The following is a 22,081-nucleotide window of genomic DNA, read 5'->3' as shown; positions in this document are numbered from 1 at the left end:
TGAAACAATAAAAGTTAAATATTCCTTTAAATACCTGGGGGTGTCTATAGTATGCCTGTAAAGTAACGCATGTTTCTCGTGTGGGGGTCTGTGGGTGGGGGGCTTATCGGAATCTGGAAGCCCCCTTTAACAAAGATGCTGGCCCCCCTATGTGAATTGGTAATGGGGTACATTGTACCCCTACCATTTCACCCAAAAAAGTGAGAAAAAAGGAAAATAAAACACACACAAACACAAAGTTGGGACAAGTCCTTTAATAAAAATAAAATTCCAGGGCCGTAATCCTTCTACGAGTCCGACCCGCCGCTACGAACGATGCCGCCTCCATAGGAGGCTCCCGGCCGAATAACGCACGACCCGTCTGACAGCTGTTTTATAACCGAGGGCGGGGCCACCCGTGACTTAACCTGCCCCCTCTGACGCATATTAGCCTTTAAAATTACCACTTTTGATTTTTCATAGACTTTAACCGTGTTTGCGTGCGTGTTCAAACAAATTTTTGGCCTGTTCTGCTGCGAACCGAACCGGGGGGTGTTAGGCTCATCCCTAGTCATCTTCCTTGATAAAAAAGGGCTTAAAGCGGAGCACCGCTGAAAAAAAAATATTAAAAGCCAGCAGCTACAAATACTGCAGCTGCTGACTTTTAATATTAGGACACTTACCTGTCCTGGAGTCCAGCGCCGTCGGCAGCAGAGGATGAGCGATCGCTCGTCACTCTGCTGCCCCCCCCCCCCGCCATTCTCGGTGAGGGAACCAGGAAGTGAAGCGCTCCGGCTTCACTGCCCGGTTCCCTACAGGTTATGCGCAAGTCACGCTGCGCCTGCTGACTGGCTCCCGCTGTGCTCTGGGGGGGATGGGGACGGGAGGTGGCGTCCTGCCCGCAGTCTGCCCGCAGACTGTGGCCAGAAGTCGGTGCAAATACCTGTCTTTAGACAGGTATCTGCACCCCCCTCCCCCCTGAAAGGTGTCAAATGTGACACCGGAGGGGGGAGGGTTCCGATCAGCGGGAGTTCCACTTTAGGGTGGAGCTCCGCTTTAAGTGCAGTCCTGACATTACTAAAATGTCACACATAATAGTCAGTAAATGGAAAACAATAGACAGCTGTCAGAGACTGCAGACATACAACAGGAAATGGTCCAAAAAGGACAGGCATATCTTCTTGTTAAAAAAAGGACAGGCATACTACAGACAACGCGTAGGGGGGGGGGACAAGACGGCAGGAGAGTCTGAGTGAGGCTAAGGAGGACTTTACCATATCCCGATCTCTGTACATCATTACGGGCCTGTTTTAGAGTGGTGCACTTCCGTACCCATGCTGTGTGAGTACCCCGGCAGGGGATTTCTTTATTTAATAAACCTTTAAAAACGTTACTTGCACCATCTGAGTTTTTTTCTATCTTCTATGATCTGGAACATATACTAAGGAGACCTGGATCCCAGGCTTGCCCACTAGAATCCAGGTGTGGTTCATAAGCGTGGACACAGACCAAGCTTAGCTGCACGGTCGCACGCTCTGAGGTGAGCGTCCATTACCTACAGCTTTTTGGATCACTCACTGGGCTGTGTGGTTTTATGAACGGTAATACTTATCATTCCAGGAATGCTGCTATTTGAATATGCACTGAAGCACTTTGGAGTATTCATTATATGCACTGGAGCACTTAAAGAATATTTATACAAGGACTTGTGTGTCAATATATATTCATTCTTTAGGATTTTTTGTTTATCACCATTTTTGATATTTATGCATGTTTTTACACTGTGTTGCACGATTATGCTATTTGCACTGTGTCGTATGATTATGCGATTTGCACTGTACATTTAATTTCCTAGTATTTTTATAATTTTGTATCACTTACTGGACACTCACCAGTTTTTTGTAGTGGTGTGTGCACTACTAAGTTTTTCAGTGCTGCGTTTTGTTTATTCATACTACAGACAACTTTCAGACATGCAACAGGAGATGGTCCAAAAAGAAAAAGGCATACTACAGGCAGCTATCAGAGATGAAAGACGCACTACAGGCAGGGCCGGCCCTATGATGGGACCGGGTGGTACCATGGGTACCACGCAGCACTTTTAGGAGGGCAGCATACTGATGCCCGCCAGCCCGTTCCGCCAGCTCCGCTACCCAAATAAAATTGATGTCCTTTTTTTCCCACAAATAGAGCTTTCTTTTGGTGATATTTGATCACCTCTGCGGTTTTTATTTTTTGTGCTATAAATATATATATTTTTTTAACTTTTTGCTATAATAAATACCCCCAAAATTTTGAAAAATAAACTATTTTCTTCAGTTTAGGCCAAAATGTATTCTTCTACATATTTTTGGTACAAAAAAAAACACAATTAGCGTACATTGATTAGTTTGCGCAAGATACATTGTGGCCGCCGGCAATTCACAGGTCCCTTTATACTCCTGGATACTTGTATAGAGCCATGGCAGGTCCTTTTTATACGCCTATATGCATATATAGAGCCATGACAGGCCCTCTTTATACATCTATAGAGCCATGACAGGCCCTCATTATACTCCTTTATACATGTATAGAGCCATGACAGGTCCTCTTTATACTCCTATTTACATTTATAGAGCCATGGCAGGTCCTCTTTATATTCCTTTACATGTAAAGAGTCTCGACAGGTCCTCTATATACACATGTATAGAGCCATGACAGGTCCTCTTAATACTTCTTTATACATGTATAGAGCCATGACATGTTCTCTTTATACATGTATAGAGCCATGACAGGTCCTCTTTATACATGTATAGAGCCATGACAGGCCCTTGTTATACTCCTTTATACATGTATAGAGCCATGTCAAGTACTCTTTATAGTCCTATATACATTTATAGAGACATGACAGGTCCTCTTGATATTCCTTTACATGTAAAGAGTAATGACAGGTCCTCTTTATACTCCTTTATACATGTATAGAGCCATGACAGGTCCTCTTTATACATGTATAGAGCCATGACAGGTTTTCTTTATACAGTACATCTATAGAGCCATGACAGGCCCTCGTTATACTCCTTTATACATGTATGGAGCAATGTCAAGTACTCTTTATAGTCCTATATACATTTATAGAGCCATGACAGGTCCTCTTTATACATGTATAGAGCCATGACAGGCCCTCGTTATACTCCTTTATACATGTATGGAGCAATGTCAAGTACTCTTTATAGTCCTATATACATTTATAGAGCCATGACAGGTCCTCTTGATATTCCTTTACATTGAAAGCACAGTGTAGAAGAAGATACTGGGAAATAAATATACCAAACCTAACACATTACTAAAAGCCACTACTCACTGGCAACTTATAGTGGAACTAAAGGCAAAATTATACTTACCTCCTCCGTAACAGTCTCTGGGTCCCTCACCGGCATTTTCTTCCCAGAAGCTAGTCCTTGAGCATCTCCATCGGCTGGGGCGGGATAACGTCATTCCTCTGCATGTGCAGGAGTCAGACATACAGGGACCGTGCTGGAAATGAAGGCTGAGCTGCACATGCATTGCTCAGTTTACATGCTGCAGGAGACTGCGGGCAGGCAGGTAGATGTATTTTAACACAGAGGAGATACTGCATATCTCTTCTGCGATAATAGCCTGCCTGCTGGCAGTCTGTTATAAAATTAGTTCCGTTCCGCTTTAAGAAGGAAGACAGTGGCTGATGTTTGGTGAGGCATTCAGAAGCCCTGAAGGTCTCCCATTAAATGTCAAAGGGCTGCAGGTTGGTGGCCAGGAATTTCAGGTTTCGTAGTACTTTGCGTGTCGCGGGTGCGCAGCATTTTTATAGCTTGACTTTGTTGGTATATTTTTCATCAACACAGTGTCATCATTTGTATTTAACAGCATTTGGAGATTAAATTGTAAGTGTGCACTAATTTATAACATCTGAGTGCCTTCTACAGTGTGTTCAGGTGATGCCAGCGGGTACAGGTCTGGCGGAGGCGTTGCCTAAGAATGTTGTGTGATGTCATGGTGCAAGGAAGCTGTGCAGAGTGGCTGGGGCCTGCATGCGGGTCGGAAGCAAGACAGGCTGGGAGCGAGACTGTCCGTCCTGTTTGGACTGGAGTGGACTGAAGGGACCACCTGGCATGGAGAGATATTGTCACCATCACTCAGGAGGGGATTTGTTGTGTCGGTGATCTGTCATCATCATCTATGCTGCTGCACACTGCTGTCAATGTCACTGTAATGCCGCGTACACACGACCGTTTTTAATGTCATGGAAAAAAACAACGTTTTTCTCGACGTGATTCTTGTCAAGCCTGCCTTGCATACACACGATCGTGAAAAAAAATGCTTGAGCAAAGCACGGTGACGTACAACACGTACGACGGCACTATAAAGGGGAAGTTCCATTGGAATGGCGCCACCCTTTGGGCTGATTATGCAAATTTCCCTTCTTATAACTTGCTTCTGAGCTTGCGCATTTTTTTTCCCCCGTCGTTAAAGCCTACACACGACCGCTTTTCACGACGAGAAAAACGACGGCAGGTTCTAAATTTTTAATGCCCATTTTTCTCGTCGAGAAAAATGCTCTGGAGCCCACACACGATTGTTTTTAATGACCAATTTAAAAAATGGCATTTTTCTCGTCATGAAAAATGGTCGTGTGTACGCGGCATGAGAGTCAATTTCATGTGTATGTGTGTCCGCCAGTTCTAATTTCTCGCACTCCTGAGTTGAGTACTGTCCCTAAGCTAGCACCTTACTATATCGAAAATAAAAAAAGAAATGTGTTGTTTGCCTTAAATCACATTGCTAATTGCACATTGTACTTGTTTGTAGCCTAAATGCTGAAATTTGTAACATCATTTTGAAACTTTTGGAAATGTCAGTAAAGACGTGGCTGTGCCAAAAAAATGTGAGTGTTGTGTCAGTAAATTTTAATCTGGTAGGTTGGAAACACTGGTGCCATATATACATAGGCCCGGATTCACATACATCGGCGCATATTTATGCCGCCGTAGCGTATCTTCTTTACGCTACGCCGACGCAGCGCAGAGAGGCAAGCACCAAATTCACAAAGCACTTGCCACCAAATCTGCGCTGGGTTTCTTAGGCGTAAATCGTCGTAAGTGGAAGTGGGCGTGAGCCATGCAAATGAGGCGTGACCCCATGCAAATGATGGGCCGAGCACCATAAAGATACGAATAACAAACGGCGCATGCGCCGTCCCGTGGACGCATCCAGTGCGCATGCTCAGAATCACGTCGGAACTACTCCCTAAGATACGCCGGATCACTGCCTACGACGTGAACGTAACCTACGCCTAGTCATATTCCCGTACAACGTAAACGACAAAAGATACGACGGCTTGTGTTCCCTGGTCCATACCTTTGCATGGGTTGCGCCTCATATATGGGGAATAACTTTACGCCGGACGTACGACTTACGCAAACCGCGTATATTATGCGCCGGGCGCAAGTACGTTCGTGAATCGACTTATCTCCCTCATTTCCATATTTGAATAGGAAATCAATGGGAGCGCCACATGCGTCCAGCGTAAATATGCGCCCACGATACGCCGGCGTAGGCAAGTTACGTTGGTCGGATGAAGCCTATTTTTAGGCGTATCTCAGTTTGTGGGCACGGCGCATAGATACAACGGTGCATATTTGCACTTACGCGGAGTATCTCGAGATACGTTAGCGGAAGTGCTTTGTGAATCCGGGCCATACACTTCACAATTGCTACAATTTAAAATTATAAAGGGCCAATGTTGATAAAGGTTATGTGAATTTTTAATAAAATACACATCTTGAACCAAATGACTCTTTGAATGTTTAGCTTTAAAGGAAACCTGATTATGGAAAAGGAGTGGGAGGACTAAACTGCTCCCTTTGCGGCTCTGTTCGGGATCATGCAGCGAAAATTCCTCCATCACAATTACACAGCAAGCAAGAATATTCTCAGGTAAACCTGTTACTGCAACATGTCATTGTCACGGCATGTAGGGTTTTAACTGCAGATTGTTGTATACCTGCAGCCTAACACTTAATACAAAACACATTGCAAGAAATGTCTTAAAGGGAATTTCTAGGTATCTATAACCCACTCTTCTCTTTAAACTTTGGATGAAAAAGTTGTCACACCAAGCAGGTGCTTATTAGGAGATGTTCCTATTGGGATGTGACTCAACCCTACTAAATATATTGGAAGAGGGTTTGGGTAGGATTGTAACAATGCCAATATATAGTAATAGAAACAAGAAGTAATTAAAACATCACATTTATTGTAGACATGATTAAAATATGATCAAATAAATTCACTCAATGAAATTCCGGTTATATGGTGGCTATAGGTTCATGTGTTATCCCAACATGTTTTGCCAGTGTTGGCTTCATTAGGGGATTTAAAGGAGTTGTAAAGGAAAACATTTTTTGTTGCTGAAATTACTGTTTACAGGGTATAGAGACATAATAGTTAACTGATTCCTTTTAAAAATGATTAAAAATAGATAAAAATCAATCATATAATGTACCTGTAGTTTCAGTTTCGTTTATGCATCTAGTTTCATGCTTCTGTGAAAGTTTTTAGACGCATGAAAGACGCATTTATAAAACCAAGGAAAGCTGTAAACCAAGCTATTTCTATTGTTAATAATTTACATTACAAAATAACAAAATGTGTACATTTTCACATTAAAAAACAACACACTTTTTGTAAAAAAAAACTAAAAACACAAAAAATGTACACATAGCACTAAAAAGATTACTTTATAAACCTAAATCAGTATAGTTTCAAATGTTGTAGCTGGCAAATTCAGTTTCCAGATAGGATTTTCTACATCAGCCTTTCTGAACCTTTTTACCATGGAGCATCCCCTACATTTAGGGCACTTTCACACTGAGCAAAGAACGAAAAAATATTTGGACAGCCGCAATCCAACACTAAAAGCCACAGCAAGAAAATGGGACACAGGGACACACGGCTGACGCGTTTCACACTAGTACTTTGTGCTTAGTCATGACTAAGCACTAAGTACTAGTGCGAAACGTGTCAGCCATGTGTCCCATTTTCTTGCTGTGACTTGTAGTGTTTTTTATCCTATTTTACCAATAAAGGCAACAAAAGGAATATTTCCTGGAGTGCGGCTGTCCAAATATTTCTGCGTTCTTTGCTATACGCATTGCCAGCACCCTTGGTCTCTGAGAGGAGGTTGATCACCAAAGCACATCCACCTGGAGCGGTTACTCCCTTTTCCCTCACACTGAGCAGTGCCGAGCGTTGGCGGTTAAAGCGCCGCTATAGGCGGGAGGGAATTTGTGCTAGGAGGGAAACCCTTTTTTTTTTTTACTGGGGGGGGGGGGCAATATGTGCTAGTAGGGATGATTGGGGAGTATTTGTGCTAGGAGGAAACATTTTGGGGGGAGGAATTGTGCTAGGAGGGGGTGACTGGGTAGAGAATTTGTACTACGAGGGTAATTTTTTTTTTGGGGGGGGGGGGGATTTGTGCTGGTGGGATTTGGGGAGAGAGAGGATTTGAGCTTAGAGGGGGTTTACGGAAGGGGGCAGATTTATGCTGGGATGAGGTGAATTTAGCATAAGCATAAAGATTAGTGCTCATTTTTTTTTTTGGGGGGGGGGGTTTGCTGACATGTAATGCTTATACATCTTGGGGGGTGCAGTTTGAAATGTTTGCCCTGGACTCTAGGTGACCTTGTCCCAGCACTGCTTAGACCCATTTTGGCAGTATACTGTCTTGAATTTGTCACAAGACTGACAGACAAAAAAACATTTTTCTCTACTATGACCTACTTTGGCGCACATGTCGGTATTTCTCATGAAAGTGTTGTGTGTGTTGTCCTTGATGGTTCGGACATGAGACGTATGACAGCATCCACAGCGCCAGTAATGTGTTGGAAATGTCTTATTGAATCATTCTGAATATGTGTTCCTAACTCAGGACTGTACTGCTGCAAAGATCATCAATTAGCCATATTACTTGTTTTTATTCGGACATCGTGTTACTCTCTGTGCTTCCATTTTACCATGACCAGCTTAGTACGGGCTGCTCACGATTCAGGACTCAGTGTTTAATCAATTATATAAACAGTTTCCTCGTTCTTTCCTGACGGCCCTGTCTGGGCAATCTGTGTGCATGATGCTGCCTGCTGGTTGTAATAGTAGAACAGCTTGCTGTATTGTCATTATATCCGCCATATGCGGCTGGTTGGGAAATACCAGTTCTCAGCTTTTCTGTATGTCACAGGACCTCTCCCATTTACTGCAAACTTCACTCAACTTCATAAATAAATAGTAATCATTTCTTCTATGTCTTCCCTCAGCATAACAGTGTACAGACGTGGAGCTTCTGTATGTGCTAGGAACCTAAATATAAGTGAAGGCATGTACAGCATTTCACCCCCAGCTAGAAATAGGGAAAGGTTTTCTAGCTGTGTGTAACTCCACTAGGAAGATGTTCCCTCACTTTTTAGAAGAGGAGGGAAACAGGGGTCACTGAGACAGGAAGACACCTCAGAAGTTCAAACCTTTCCCCGTTTACTAAAAAATAAGTATTTTTGTTCTTGCCTGTTTCCCAAATTGAAAAATTCCTATTCCCCTGACCTCGTGCCACCCGCTCCTCTGACCTAGTGGCGTCTATTCCTCAGACTTCATGCCACCTATTCCTCTAACATCATGCCACCTATTCCTCTAACCTCGTACCACCTATTCCTCGGACATCGTACCACCTATTCCTCTGATCTCTTGCCACCTTCTCCTCTGACCTTGTGGCATCTATTACTCAGACTTCATGCCACCTATTCCTCTAACATCGTGCCGCCTATCCCTCTGACCTCGTACCACCTATTCCTCTGGCCTTGTGCCACCTATTTCTCTGACCGCACACCACCTATACCTCTAACATCGTGCCCCCTATTCCTCTGACCTTGTGCCACCGCTTCCTCTGACCCCATGCCACCTATTCCTCTGACCTTGTGTCACCTGTTTCTCTGACCTCGTACCACCTATTCCAAAGACCTTGTGTCACCTTTTCCTCCGACCTTGTATCGCCTATTCCTCTGACCTTGTATCACCTTTTTTTCTGTCCTTGCACCACCTCTAAACCTTGTACCACCTATTCTTCTGACCTCGCACCATCTTTTCCTCTGACCTTGTGCCACCTTTTCCTCTGACCTTGTGCAACCTATTCCTCTGACCTTGTGCCACCTATTCCTCTGACCCCGTGCCACTTATTTCTTTGACCTCGAGCCACCCATTCCTCTGACCTCGAGCCACCTAGTCCTCTGACCTCAAGCCACCTATTCCTCTGACCCTGTACCACCTATTCTTCTGACCCTGTGCCACCTATTACTCTGACCTTGAGTCACCTATTTCTCTCACTTCGTATTACCTATTCCTCTGGCTTTGTGCCACCTTTTCCTCTGACTTTGTACCACCTATTCCTCTGACCTTTTTCCACCTATTCCTCTGACCTTGCACCACCTATTCTTCTGACCTCATGCCACCTTTTCCTCTGACCTCGTACCACCTATTCCATTGACCTTGTACCACCTATTCTGCTGACCTTGGGCCACCTTTTCCTCTGACCCCATATCACCTATTCCTCTGACCTTGCACCACCTATTCTTTTGACCTTGTACCACCTATTCCTCTGACCTCGTTCCACTTGCTCGTCTGACTTCATGACACCTATTCCTCTGACCTCGTACTGCCTGTTCTTCTGAGTCTGACCTTGTACCACCTGTTCTTCAGACCCTTTACCATCTATTCCTCTGACCTTGTTCCACCTGTTCCTGTGACCTCGTGCCACCTATTGGTCTAACCTTGTGTCACCATGACAAGAAGAGCGTTCCCAATGGGGACACAGCAAAAAAAAACTGATCGATTGATGCAAACATGATTACCATTGGGGAGAAATCTAAATCTAAGGTATGTAATTTAAAGCAGAACTCCTATTACAAATAACAAAACCAGTTTGTATTTTTTTGTTATTTGTGTCTGAAATTCAGATTTAATGGGTTAGTTCACTTTTTTTTTGAAAAAGTGAACACCGTACACCCTCCCCCCAGTCCCAGCAGTACTTACCTCCATGGGCGATGACCTGTCACTGCCCATGCAGCCGGTGCAGCAGGATTTGAAATCCCGACACTTCTCCTTCCTCTTCCAGGATGGAGCAGAGCGATGCTCTGTGCCGGTGCTGACCAATCTGAATTGCTCTGATCCGTCCTGGAAGCACTGCAGAAAGAAGATGGAGAAGAGCCTACTTCTGTTTTCAGCTCACAAGATGGAGGGAAAAAGTGGATGTACACAAGTAACAAAAGTGACATTCATCCAGTTCTGCTCTGATTTAGCAGGAGGTCTGTTCCCTGATCCTCTGCTGATCAGAACTTAGGGCGCCTGTGTCAAAGGGCTCTTTAGTTCATCGAGGTGCTATTCAAAGTGAATGGAACTGCATAGCATTCAAATTTTCAATGTGCATTGCCACAACGAATGAGTGTACATCAGCCTTCAAAGCCACAGAGTGATCACAGTCCGCCTGATAAAGTGGACACAGCACAGCCATTTCTGTTACTGGTGACTTTACAATAAAGTTAGATGAAAGAATATTGGTTGTGTGGGGAATTTATTGTTCAAAGGTGATGTCATTATCCGACCAATCACAACAGAATGCTTATTGCTGAGCCTAGGGGCCTGATCCACAAAAGGGATACGCCGGCGTATCCCTGTTTCTATCTATGGAACTGATCCACAGAATCAGTTTCCAATAGATAGGCAGAAGATCCGGCATGTGTAAGGGACTTACACTGTCGGATCTTAGGATGCAGTACCGCAGCCGCCGCTGGGGGCATTTCTCGTCGGAATGCCGCTTCGGGTATGCAAATTAGCACTTACGGAGATCCACAAAGCTTTTACGCTTCGTTTTTTCTCCGTAAGTATTAGTTTGCCGTCGCAATATTAGGGCTACTTTTACAAGGCCTAAACTGTTTAGGCCTTGTAAAAGTAGACCCTCCTATCCCGCGTCGCTGTCTTTTTTTTTTCCAATTTCTTTTTTCCCGCCGCAACTCGCATTTTTTTTTTTACGCCCGTCGCGATTCTCAAAACCCGGCGCAATGTAAAACCGCGCAAAGCACGTCTGGAAAATGACGTCGTGAGCATGCGCAGTACGGCCGGCGCGGGAGCGCGCCTAATTTAAATGGGACTCGCCCCATTAAATTAGGAACGCCTTGCGCCGGCCGGATTTAAGTTACACAGCCGAAAATTTCTAGGTAAGTGCTTTGTGGATCGGGCACTTAGGTAGAGATTTTGCGGCGGTGTAACTTAAATTGAAAAAGTTACGTTGCGCCGGGTTTTTGTGGATCTGGCCCTAGGTCACTAGTACTGCTTGATGTTTAGCTGGGACTCCCATTTTCAAGAATTGAAACACAGGGTACAAAACTACTTTTCTTCCATTGGTTGATGATCTATAAAGGCAGTAAAAATGTAAGGCTCCATGCCACTAGCGTTTTTTTAAGCTCCTAGAAGCTTATTATAAGCATAGTTTAGAAGCTAATAGTGTTATCCTTATGTGTCCATACACACCATATTATGCTAGAAGCATTTTTCAAACTTCAGCTTTTAGGAACAGAAAAAAAAGAGTTTTTGTATTTTTTGGGAGCATTTTCCTGGCAGAAAAAAAAAAAAAACACCAAACGCTCCTAAAAGCTTCTAAACATTCCTCAAACAGCTTATTTCAAGCGTTTTTTTTTTTCTTTTGTGTACTGTAAAAAACACGAATAAAAACACCAATGCTTCTAAAAGCTTGTAAAACGCTACAAGCCGGCACAAAAACGTTTTTTTTCTAGCGTTTTTTGAGCTTATAAAAACAGCTAGGCCCAGATTCTCAAAAGAGATACGACGGCGCATCTCCAGATACGCCGTCGTATCTCTGCGTAGCGTCGTCGTATCTATGCGACTGATTCTTAGAATCAGTTATGCATAGATATCCATTAGATCCGACAGGCGTAAGTCTCTTACGCCGTCGGATCTTAACTGCAATTTTATTTTTGCCCACTAGGTGGCGCTTCCGTCGATTTCCCCATCGAGTATGCAAATTAGCTAGATACGCGAATTCCCGAACGTACGCGCGACCGACGCAGTAAAGTTACGACGTTTAGGTTAGGCTTTTCCCGGCGTAAAGTTGCCCCTGGGTCTATGAGGCGCAGCCAATGTTAAGTATGGCCGTCATTCCCGCGTCGAAAATTTTAAAATTTACGTTGTTTGCATAAGTCGTCCGTGAATGGGGCTGGACGTTATTTATGTTCACGTCGAAACCAATGACGTCCTTGCGACGTCATTTGGAGCAATGCACACTGGGATATTTTAGGGATGGCGCATGCGCAGTTCGTTCGGCGCGGGGACGCGCTTCATTTAAATGAAACACGCCCCCTACCCGCCGAATTTGAATTCCGCCGGGTGATTTACGCTACGCCGCCGCAACTTTACAGGCATGTGCTTTGTGAATAAAGCACTTGCCTGAAAAACTTGCGGCGGCGTAACGTAAATGACATACGTTACGCCCGCACAAATTTGCGCCCATTTACGTGAATCTGGGCCCTAGTGTGCATGGAGCCTAAAACATTAAATCAGTTAAAAAAAAAAAATTGTATTGCAGCTTACCAATTCTTTGATATGGTTGTAGCATTAGTTTTCTTATTTTTTCTTTTTAAGGTTTTATTTTTTCTAGGGCTGTGGAAATTAACTATTAATTCCTCGATTAATCTTAACATTTTTTGATCAATCAAAATTTTTTTGATTGGTACTCACCTCTCCGCCGGCTTCCGGGCCTTCAGGTAGTTCCATCGGAGATCCGGTGACATCACGGACACCGGCGGGGCTTGCCGTGTCCATCTGAAGGGCTCCTTTGTTGTGCCTTCATATCTGCATGCCGGCGGGACCTTACTATCTGCCACACGCAAGGGCTGTTACACTTTCCTGAGTTTCCTCTATCAACCTGGGATTCTACAGCCATCTACTGGGAGTTGTGATAGTTCCCTTCACGGGACATCTACATGCCGACGGACTGATGTTAACCCCTCCTCATCTGGATTCAGCAGTGGTATCGTTGTACACATTTTTATACCAGTATCATACTTAGCTGCATGTTTTTATGACTGCTTTTGGTACCCTTTGGTATTACTCGCACTATTTTTACAATTTATGTAGCTACATCGATTTTATCTCCAGTACAATGTTTATTTTGTTACCTACTCGAAGACTATAAAAGTTTTAATGCTATTCCCATTGAGCGCTGCCTTTATGTTTTTGGTATCCTGCTATCCATTTTTCCAGTGGTTGGTAGCTGCACTGGGAATCAGCCTGCAAGGAGATCATCTAAAAGTAGTTGGATCTGTATGTGCGTTATAATTAATCGAAATTAGTTGATTAATCGATATTAAAAAAAAAACGATTAATCGAAAACAAAAATTTTAATCAGTAACAGCCCTAATTTTTTCCTTTAGACCCCGTTCATACTGGGGCATTTTCAGGCGCTTTTGGGCTAAAAATAGCGCCTGTAAAGCGCCTGAAAACGGCTCCCCTGCAGTCTCAATGTGAGAGCCCGAGTGCTTTCACACTGAGGCGATGCGCTGGCAGGACGTTAAAAAAAGTCATGCAAGCAGTATCTTTGGAGGGGTGAACGAATGGTGTGTACACCGCTCCTGCCTATTGAAATGAATGGGCACCGCTGCCGAAGCACCTGCAAAGCGATTCGGCAGCGGCACTATATGGGCGCATTTAACCCCTTTAAAGGGGTTAAAAGCGCCCCACTAGCGGCCGAATAGTGCCACTAAAATGACGATAAAGCGCCGCTAAAACTAGCAGCGTTTCACCGTCAACGCCCACCCGCTCCAGTGTAGAAGCAGCCTTATTTTCACCTGTTGATCCTGCCGATAAATTTGTTATTTTTCAACCTTCTATAATAGACTGAGCTGTCCAGTTAGAGGAATGAGTCGACCCAACTAACACTGACAGGGGTGTTTACAATGGTCAGTTTTTATTCATTTAGCTAAAACCTTTATCCCAAAAAAGACAAAAACTGTTGCTGTAACTGCTAAACCACTTCAATACCAGACACTTTCCCCCCTTCTTGCCCAAGCCAATTATCAGCTTTCAGCGCTGTTTTAATGAGAATTTTGGTGGTATTTGCTCTGGGGTTTTTAGTTTTTGCTGAACAAATAAAAAAAAAGACTGAAAATTTGGAAAAAAAATAAGTATTTCTTTGTTTCTGTTATAAAATTTTGTAAATAAGTATGTTTTCTCCTTCACTGATGGGCACTGATAAGGCTGCAATGACGGGCACTGATAAGGCGTTACTGATGGGCACTGAAGAGGTGGCACCGATGAGGTGGCACTGATGATGGGCACTGATGTGCGACACTAATGAGCACTGATAGGCGGCACTGATTGGCACTCATAGGTGGCACAGATGGGCACTCATAGGTGGCACTGATGGGTACTCATAGGCAGTACTGATGGGTACTTATGGGTGGCACTGATGGGCTCTGATAGGTGGGCACTGATGGGCATGGCTGGGCACTGATATGTGGCACTGATGGACAGTAATAGATGACACTGATGGGCATCACTGCTATGGAGGCACTGGCAGGTATTGCTGATGGGCACTGATTGGAATCATATGTGGGCACACATTGGCCAATGTGGGTACACATTGGCATCCCTGGTGGCCATGGGTGGCATACCTGATGGTCATCAGTGGTGGCAATCCCTGGTGGTCCTGGGTGGGCATCCTCGGGGAGGCTGCGCTGATAACCAACCGGTGTCTCCGTACGCCCCCACCGCGCGATTGCGTCGGGCCGCACGGTAATTGAGGCCTATGCTTCCTTCCCCAGGTGCCAGGTCGATAATTCTAGTCGCAATTGCGACCTGACGCCCGGATTTCGTCGAACCCTGTGATAAAGAGTCTCTGTCAGAGACTATTTACCTAGATCGGAGTTGCGGTGCATCAGACTAACATATTCTTGCTGTGCATTCTGGTGCAGGAAAAATGCAGCATGCTGAACTTTTTTTTTTTTTTATTAAATGCACATGAAAAGCACTGCAGTGGTGTAAACTAAGCTCAATGGAGTACATACAATTTTCTTGCATACCTGTTTTTACTGTCTTTAGGGCTCATTTACACTTGCTTTGGCTTCAACACACATTAATGCGCCTACAGCTTCAACATGCTTTTATGATGTGTTTTTGATGCTTTAGTGGTGCTTCGATTAGGCTTCAGTGGTGCTTCGATTAAGCGTCTGTGATGCTTCCGTGATGCTCTTTTGAAGCTTTGTTGAAGCTTGGCAGATGCTCTGTGTGTGTGTGGATATCGTATACCTGCAATTTCTCAATAACAGAGCGAAGCTGAATTAAAGCCTCTCAAAAGCAGCAGGAGCTTCAAGCGAGCTTTGTCATAGAGTTCTATGGAGGCTTTGAAGATGCTTTGAAGCTCCACTAAAGCGACGTGGGGTTTAATTTTTTAAGCAAAGCAAAGCAAACGCAAGGTATAAACAGAACTGTAAGCCAACCATTTTATTTAGTGAGTGGGGCTTTGTCTAGTGTTCAGAGAGCTTTAACAAAGCCTATCCGAAGCCTTGTTTTGAAGCAAGTGTAAACAAGCCCTAATTACACTTGCTTTGGCTTCAACACACATTAAAGTCCCTATCGCTTCAACCTGCTTTTAATCATGTGTTTTTGATGCTTCGATGAAGCTTTGGTGGTTTGATAAAGCTTTAGTAATGCTTTGGTGATGCTCTTTTGAAGCTTTGCTGAAGCTTTACAGATACCCTATGTGTGTGTGTGTGTGGATAACTCATATCTGCAATTTCTGCAAAACAAAGTGAAGCTAAAGCTGAATTAAAGCCTCTCAAAAGCCCCAGGTGCTTCAAGTGGGCTTAAAGCATGCTTTGCCATAGACTTCTATGGAGGCTTTGAGGGCACTTTGAAGCCCCACTAAACCGACATGGGGTATAATTTTTGAAGCGAAACCAAAGCAAAGCAAAAGGACTGTTAGGGCTCATTTACACTTGCTTCCGCTTCAACACACATTAACAAGGCTTCGGACAGGCTTTTTTAAAGCTCTCTGAATGCTATTCAAAGCTCCTGTCACTAAATAAAATGGTAAGCTTACAGTCCTGTTTACACCTTGCTTTTGCTTTGCTTAAATAATTATAACCTATGTAGCTTTAGTGGTGTTTCAAAGGGTCTTCAAAACCTTCATAGAAGTATATGGCAACGCTTGCTTGAAGCCCCATCGAAGCCTCATCAAAGCCCCACCAAATGCTCATCAAAGCTCCATCAAAGCCTCATCGAAGCACCAAGCAAAAGCAAGGTGTAAACAGGAATGTTAGGGCTCATTTACAGGTAAAAAAGTGTTACCGCGCTAAAAAATTAACACATCTAAATAAAAATAAAGAATAATAAAGTGAGCTGCAACAAATTTGTGATATACACACAGGAATACAGAAAGAGGGATTAGTTGCGCTGATGAAGTGAGAATTGAAATTGATATCCAATATTAACAAGACCAGACAATAAAAGTCCATAGAAAAGTCCTCAAATTGTATGGAATATAAATTGTGAAAATAAACGATGAGGTGAAGCTAAACGTAACCACCACCGATGGAAAATGAATTAGGATGTGTGCTTACCAGAAGGCAAGCAAATTGAGATTGCGGCTGAACCCCAGCCAGGGTCTTTACAATGGAACTGCTATCGACATCAGGGGTGAGGATCCTCCCAATTGACGAAGTGGTATAGAAATCCCAAAGAAAAAAGACTCACATAGTGATGTACCGTATTATACTGAGAGTTAACCATATAATAGCACACTGGAAAGAGAGAACCACCAACGATAGGGAACACCGTAAAGATTGCGCGCTTACCAGACAGATAAGCTTAGTTGGCTTGCGGCTGAACCCCAGCCAGGGTCTTTACCAGAACTATCTCCAACCTCACAGGTTCAGGGCTCCCCCAGTTTCCACGGCAACAGTCAACCACCGGAAAAATGAAATGAACCCACAATAGTGATGTACCGTAAAGGAAGTTGTGGTTTAATAAATAAAAGTTACACTTACAAGAAATGTCATTCAAAACGTATTAAAAGGTGAGCCAGCCGGCTTGTACGATCACCCGTCCTCGTGGACCGCAACGCTACGCGTCAGAGCGTCTCCTACCCGACGTACGTTTCGTCAAATAATGACGTTGTCTGGGGAACGGGCGACGCACTGACGCATCGCGTAATAAAGCAAAAAAACAAAACCAAGCCTCGCTATGAGCAGCGGTCTCCCGACGTCACGTGATGTGAGTAAGCCAATCGTCAGGAGCCACGGCTCACAACAAGATCCGGTTCCGATGTAAACAAACAGAGCTCATTTACACACATTAACAAGGCTTCGGACAGGCTTTGTTAAAGCTCTCTGAATGCTATTCAAAGCTCCTGTCACTAAATAAAATGGTTAGCTTACAGTCCTGTTTACACCTTGCTTTTGCTTTGCTTCAGGTTCGCTTAAATAATAATAACCTATGTAGCTTTAGTGGTGCTTCAAAGGGTCTTCAAAGCCTTCATAGAAGTCTATGGCAAAGCTCACTTGAAGCCCCACCAAATCTTCATCGAAGCTCCATCAAAGCCTCATCGGAGCTCCAGCAAACCTCATCGAATCACCAAGCAAAAGTAAGGCATAAACAGCACTGTAAGCTAACCATTTTATTTAGTGACAGGAGCTTTGACTGGCATTCAGAGAGCTTGAACAAAGCCTGTCCGAAGCCTTGTTTTGAAGCAAGTGTAAACTATTCCTAACACTGCATTTAAAAAACCGCACCTGGTGTGAATAAGCCCTAAAGGTGATTTGTGCATTGTCTCAGCCTGCCCCATAGGACAGGTCCTCTTTAATCTCCCAGATCACACCGTACCCATGCACAGGGTCACCCGAATGGGGGCTGCATTGAAGAATCTAGGGAACTGGGACAAGATGGAAATAAGGAGAGCATGTGTGGCGGGTACATGCGGTGCCCTTCACCCCGCTCTGTATGTCCTGTACACAATACTGGGACCATCATTCATGATTACATCTCCTCCTATAGAAGAGCCAGGCTAACAGTTGTCAGAAGACTGCAGAGTCTCCCTAGCAGCAGCAGCAGAGGAGCTCAGGAACAAGTGAATCTACTCATCTAAGCCAACATCAGCATCCCTCTCCATGGCCATAGGTGGGCACACATTGCCCCATACATCACCCCATCTATCTACTACCCCATACATGTGCATTGCACATTTCTTAAATATTATGCAATAAAAACTGAACAGGTGATGCCAGCTGCAGCTAAAAGAACATCATACCAAGCTTTTCTTCCACTTGCACCAGCAATCCCACATTCTAATCAGACCCACCGCAGTCTCTGCCCACCAGCCACCCACTAATTGCCTTACCTCGCTCTACCAGTGCCCCGATCTCTTCTGCAGCTGACAGGTACCAGGTGTCATACCCACACACATGCGCTAGAGGGCAGCAGGCGTACACATTAGCACGCCTCCCTCCCGCCGCCTCCGCAGTCGCCGCGTTGCATGATGGTGTATGTAGTTCTAGCGTGCTTTAGTGCGAGAGCATACCAGGGCTTGAAGAACTACAACTCCCGGCATGCCTAAAGACCAGAAGCGCGCAAGCTTCTATTGGGGGCTGTAGTCTTCGCCATGACAACGACCTGCGCCCCCACATGTCCTTGCAGATATACAATGCAGTTTTTCTTCTGTTTAACTCGTTCACGGAGCTCCCCCCCCTCTCTACTTTGTGATCCCAGCAGGATTAATGCTGAGCTGTGCTGTCCCTGAGCTGATGAATATGTATGACAGATTATTACACACAGGAAACTGGCGATCAGATGATGTGGAGTCATTCAATGCAATAAAATAACACATTTCACAACTGTTTCCTGTAACATCATTTATGAAAAGTCTATGGATCTGCTGTCTGTGATTGTAGGCAGTTATGTACATCACTTCCTGTCCCTGCTAGGGTTGTCACCTTTTCTTAGGGTTGACCTTTCCTTCTAGCCAAACCCGAACACTTTAGCGTAGGATGAAAAGACATCCCCGGTCTTCGGGGACAGTCCCCAGATTGAGGACACTGTCCCCGGACCAAGGCTGTCCCCGGTTTTGTCCCCGGATTGGGTTTGAACAGGGGCTGGGGCAATTTCAAAGACAGTGGGCCAGATTCTCAAACGAGATACGACGGCGTATCTCCAGATACGCCGTCGTATCTCTGAGTTGCGCGGTCGTATCTATGCGCCTGATTCTTAGAATCAGTTACGCATAGATTTTCCCGTGGATCCGACTGGCGTAACTGTGTTACACCGTCGTATCGTAACTGCATATTTAGGCTGGCCGCTAGGTGGCGCTTCTGTCGAATTCCGCGTTGAGTATGCAAATTAGCTAGATACGTGAATTCACGAACGTACGCCTGGCCGACGCAGTACATTTACGCCGTTTACGTTAGGCTTTTCCCGGCGTATAGTTACCCCTGCTATATGGTGGCGTAAGTGCGGCGTAACAATGTTAAGTATGGCCGTCGTTCCCGCGTCAAAATTTGAAAAAGTTACGTCGTTTGCGTAAGTCGTCCGTGATTGGGGCTGGACGTCATTTACGTTCACGTCGAAACCAATGACGTCCTTGCGGCTTACTTTGGAGCAATGCACACTGGGAAATTCCACGGACGGCGCATGCGCCGTTCGTGAAAAACGTCAATCACGTCGGGTCACAGTACATTTACATAAAACACGCCCCCCTGATCCAAATTTGAATTACGCCGGCCGATTTACGATATGCCACCGCAACTTACGGCGCAAGTGCTTTGGGAATACAGCACTTGCCCGTCTAAGTTGCGGCGGCGTAACGTAAATCAGATACGTTACGCCCGCACAAAGTTACGCAATCGTACGAGAATCTGGCCCAGTCAGTGCAGCTCTGCCTCTCCTACTAACTTGGGAGGGAAATATGTTTTTCATTATCTGTGCCCCTTTCTGATGATCATGTGCTGGTGGGATCGGAGGGAATATTTCTTCAGTTTTGGGTGCATGCCCGTTCCGGTCCTATTTATCTCCTTGCCTTCCCTGGCGGAGTGATCTTCCTTCGCTCCCCAGACAGTAGTAGCCGGGGCCCGGAGAGTAAGACTTGACAGGCTGTGAGGCGGGTGGCGGTGGCAACGGGCAGAGAGTCGCTGATTGCCGCCATTTCTAGTAAGAAAAAAAATATGTTCCCGGGTTTCATTTAAAAAATCTTGTTACCTTACTTTAGCGGCACAGGGCACATTTATTTTGATACACTATAGATTTATAAAAGACCTGGGACATCCCTGGGTGTCCCAAGGAGAGTGGTAATGCAGTACACTACGGCAAACAGTGGGTGTGGCTAAACCACTCTTGCTGACATCATCACACCATGCCCCATTGATGCCAAAACCTACCCCCCAGATAGCGGCCCGCAGCTCACGAATGGCAACAAATTTTTTCAGCTACTTGAGGAGCCACAGCCCAATCTGAATAATGTGTACGGGTTTCAGGCAAACTGAAACCTGGACACATAATTCTCAACCCGGAACTGTCTGGGTGAATCCTACCTTTCTGTTGGATTGGCTCTGCAGACTCCTCTTGTCTGTTGCTGATACCTGCAGGTTTCCTGCCAATCCCCTGGACAGGTTTGTTGGTAACAGGGGTCCTCTGGGCTTGTATGGCCCTCTGTGGAGATAAAGAACATATACAACAAGTACACAGCGAGACCCTTTATCTCCATAGCCACAGTGAGCAGAAAGTGTGCCAGAGACCCCCCCATAACCCAGAAATTGTGGGGAGACACCTCTAAGAAAATGTGCCCCCCCCCCCCCCGACAAAAAAGTAGCAGTCTCAGCCATTTTCCTTCCATCTTCTGCAGCTTTGGGAAGCTTTGTGGTTTTCCCGGAGACTCGTCTGTAGAAAGTCCAGTTTTCACTGATCAGAGCCATAGACATTCCCTGTCTGCTCACATTCACACCATATTTTACAGCTGTTCATACTCAGGTGTAAAAGAGATAAAGAACTTTCCTCCAACATTTCCATCCAAAGAAAACATGCGCACTTTACACATCTGCATGCTCCTAAAAAAAGCCCAGCACAAGTTTTGGTGGTAATCGATAAAAAATAGAAATGTGGCAGAACACTGCATGCCACTGTGACACATTTCCACCATATCAGTCTCTGTTCACATCTGCGCGTTCCGGTAATGCGCACACAAATGCACGTTTCCACGCAATCCCAGAAAATCAATGGGCAGTGCTGCGCTAGCGGTGCTTTGCGGGTGCTACAAACTCTTTATTCAGCCGCTAGCAGGGGTTAAAAACGACAGTAAAGCACGACTAAAAATATCGACGCTTTACCACCGCTGCCCCCCACGTCTCAGTTTGAAAGTACCCTAATAATGAACTGATTTAAATGTAATCAGCTTTTTTCTCTGAAAAACACCAAAGAGAAACTCACCTAAGGAAGGGCAGCTATGGAAGGAGTTATCAGTGACCAACCTGCAGATACTCCAACCATAACCATCCCAAAATGAAGAGGGGTCAGGCTTTTGTACGCGGCTGCCTTAGAGTCGTTGTTGGATGCTTTGGTTCCGGCTGTAAAGCCAATGGACCACACCGGGATACAGATTGGTTAGTATTGTGGATATTGATAGATACAACATAACTGATCCTTTCATTGGATCCTTCATTCCCATTGATGAGGGGGGCCCCACCCTCATATGTACACATGTATAGGGATGGCCATGGACATTGCTGGCTTTTGTCTTATAAACAGCAATCTGTTGGTTTTTTAACCAAGAGCAAAAAGTAAGCAGTAATTCTTGGTTCTGAATACAGGGAGCCAAGTTCTTCCTTCCAGGGCCACGGACTCTGACTCTGTGACTGGCCAGAGACGCATGACGTTCACATGGAGACTCCACCAGCATGTGACATTAACATGGAGACTCCACCAGCATGTGATGTTCATATGGAGACTCCATCAGCATGTGATGTTTACATGAAAACTCCACCAGCATGTGATG

General features: G+C 44.9%; 1 protein-coding gene across 2 annotated transcripts in view; it reads right to left on the bottom strand.

The window, feature by feature from the left end:
- The window catches only part of SPECC1 (sperm antigen with calponin homology and coiled-coil domains 1), a 502,835-nt gene extending 484,326 nt beyond the window's left edge, over positions 1–18,509 (bottom strand). Inside the window, exon 1 of one of the 2 annotated variants that reach the window (XM_040338598.1) lies at positions 18,443–18,509. The gene's annotated coding sequence lies outside the window, so the exon portion shown is untranslated. The remainder of the gene's footprint in view (positions 1–18,442) is intronic. The other variant, XM_040338595.1, reaches the window with a different exon arrangement.
- Positions 18,510–22,081: the final 3,572 nt, after the last annotated feature.

This window comes from Rana temporaria, chromosome 2 (assembly GCF_905171775.1).
Source record: "Rana temporaria chromosome 2, aRanTem1.1, whole genome shotgun sequence".
In the NCBI taxonomy this organism is placed as follows: Eukaryota; Metazoa; Chordata; class Amphibia; order Anura; family Ranidae; genus Rana; species Rana temporaria.
This window is presented reverse-complemented; position numbering and strand designations above follow the sequence as displayed.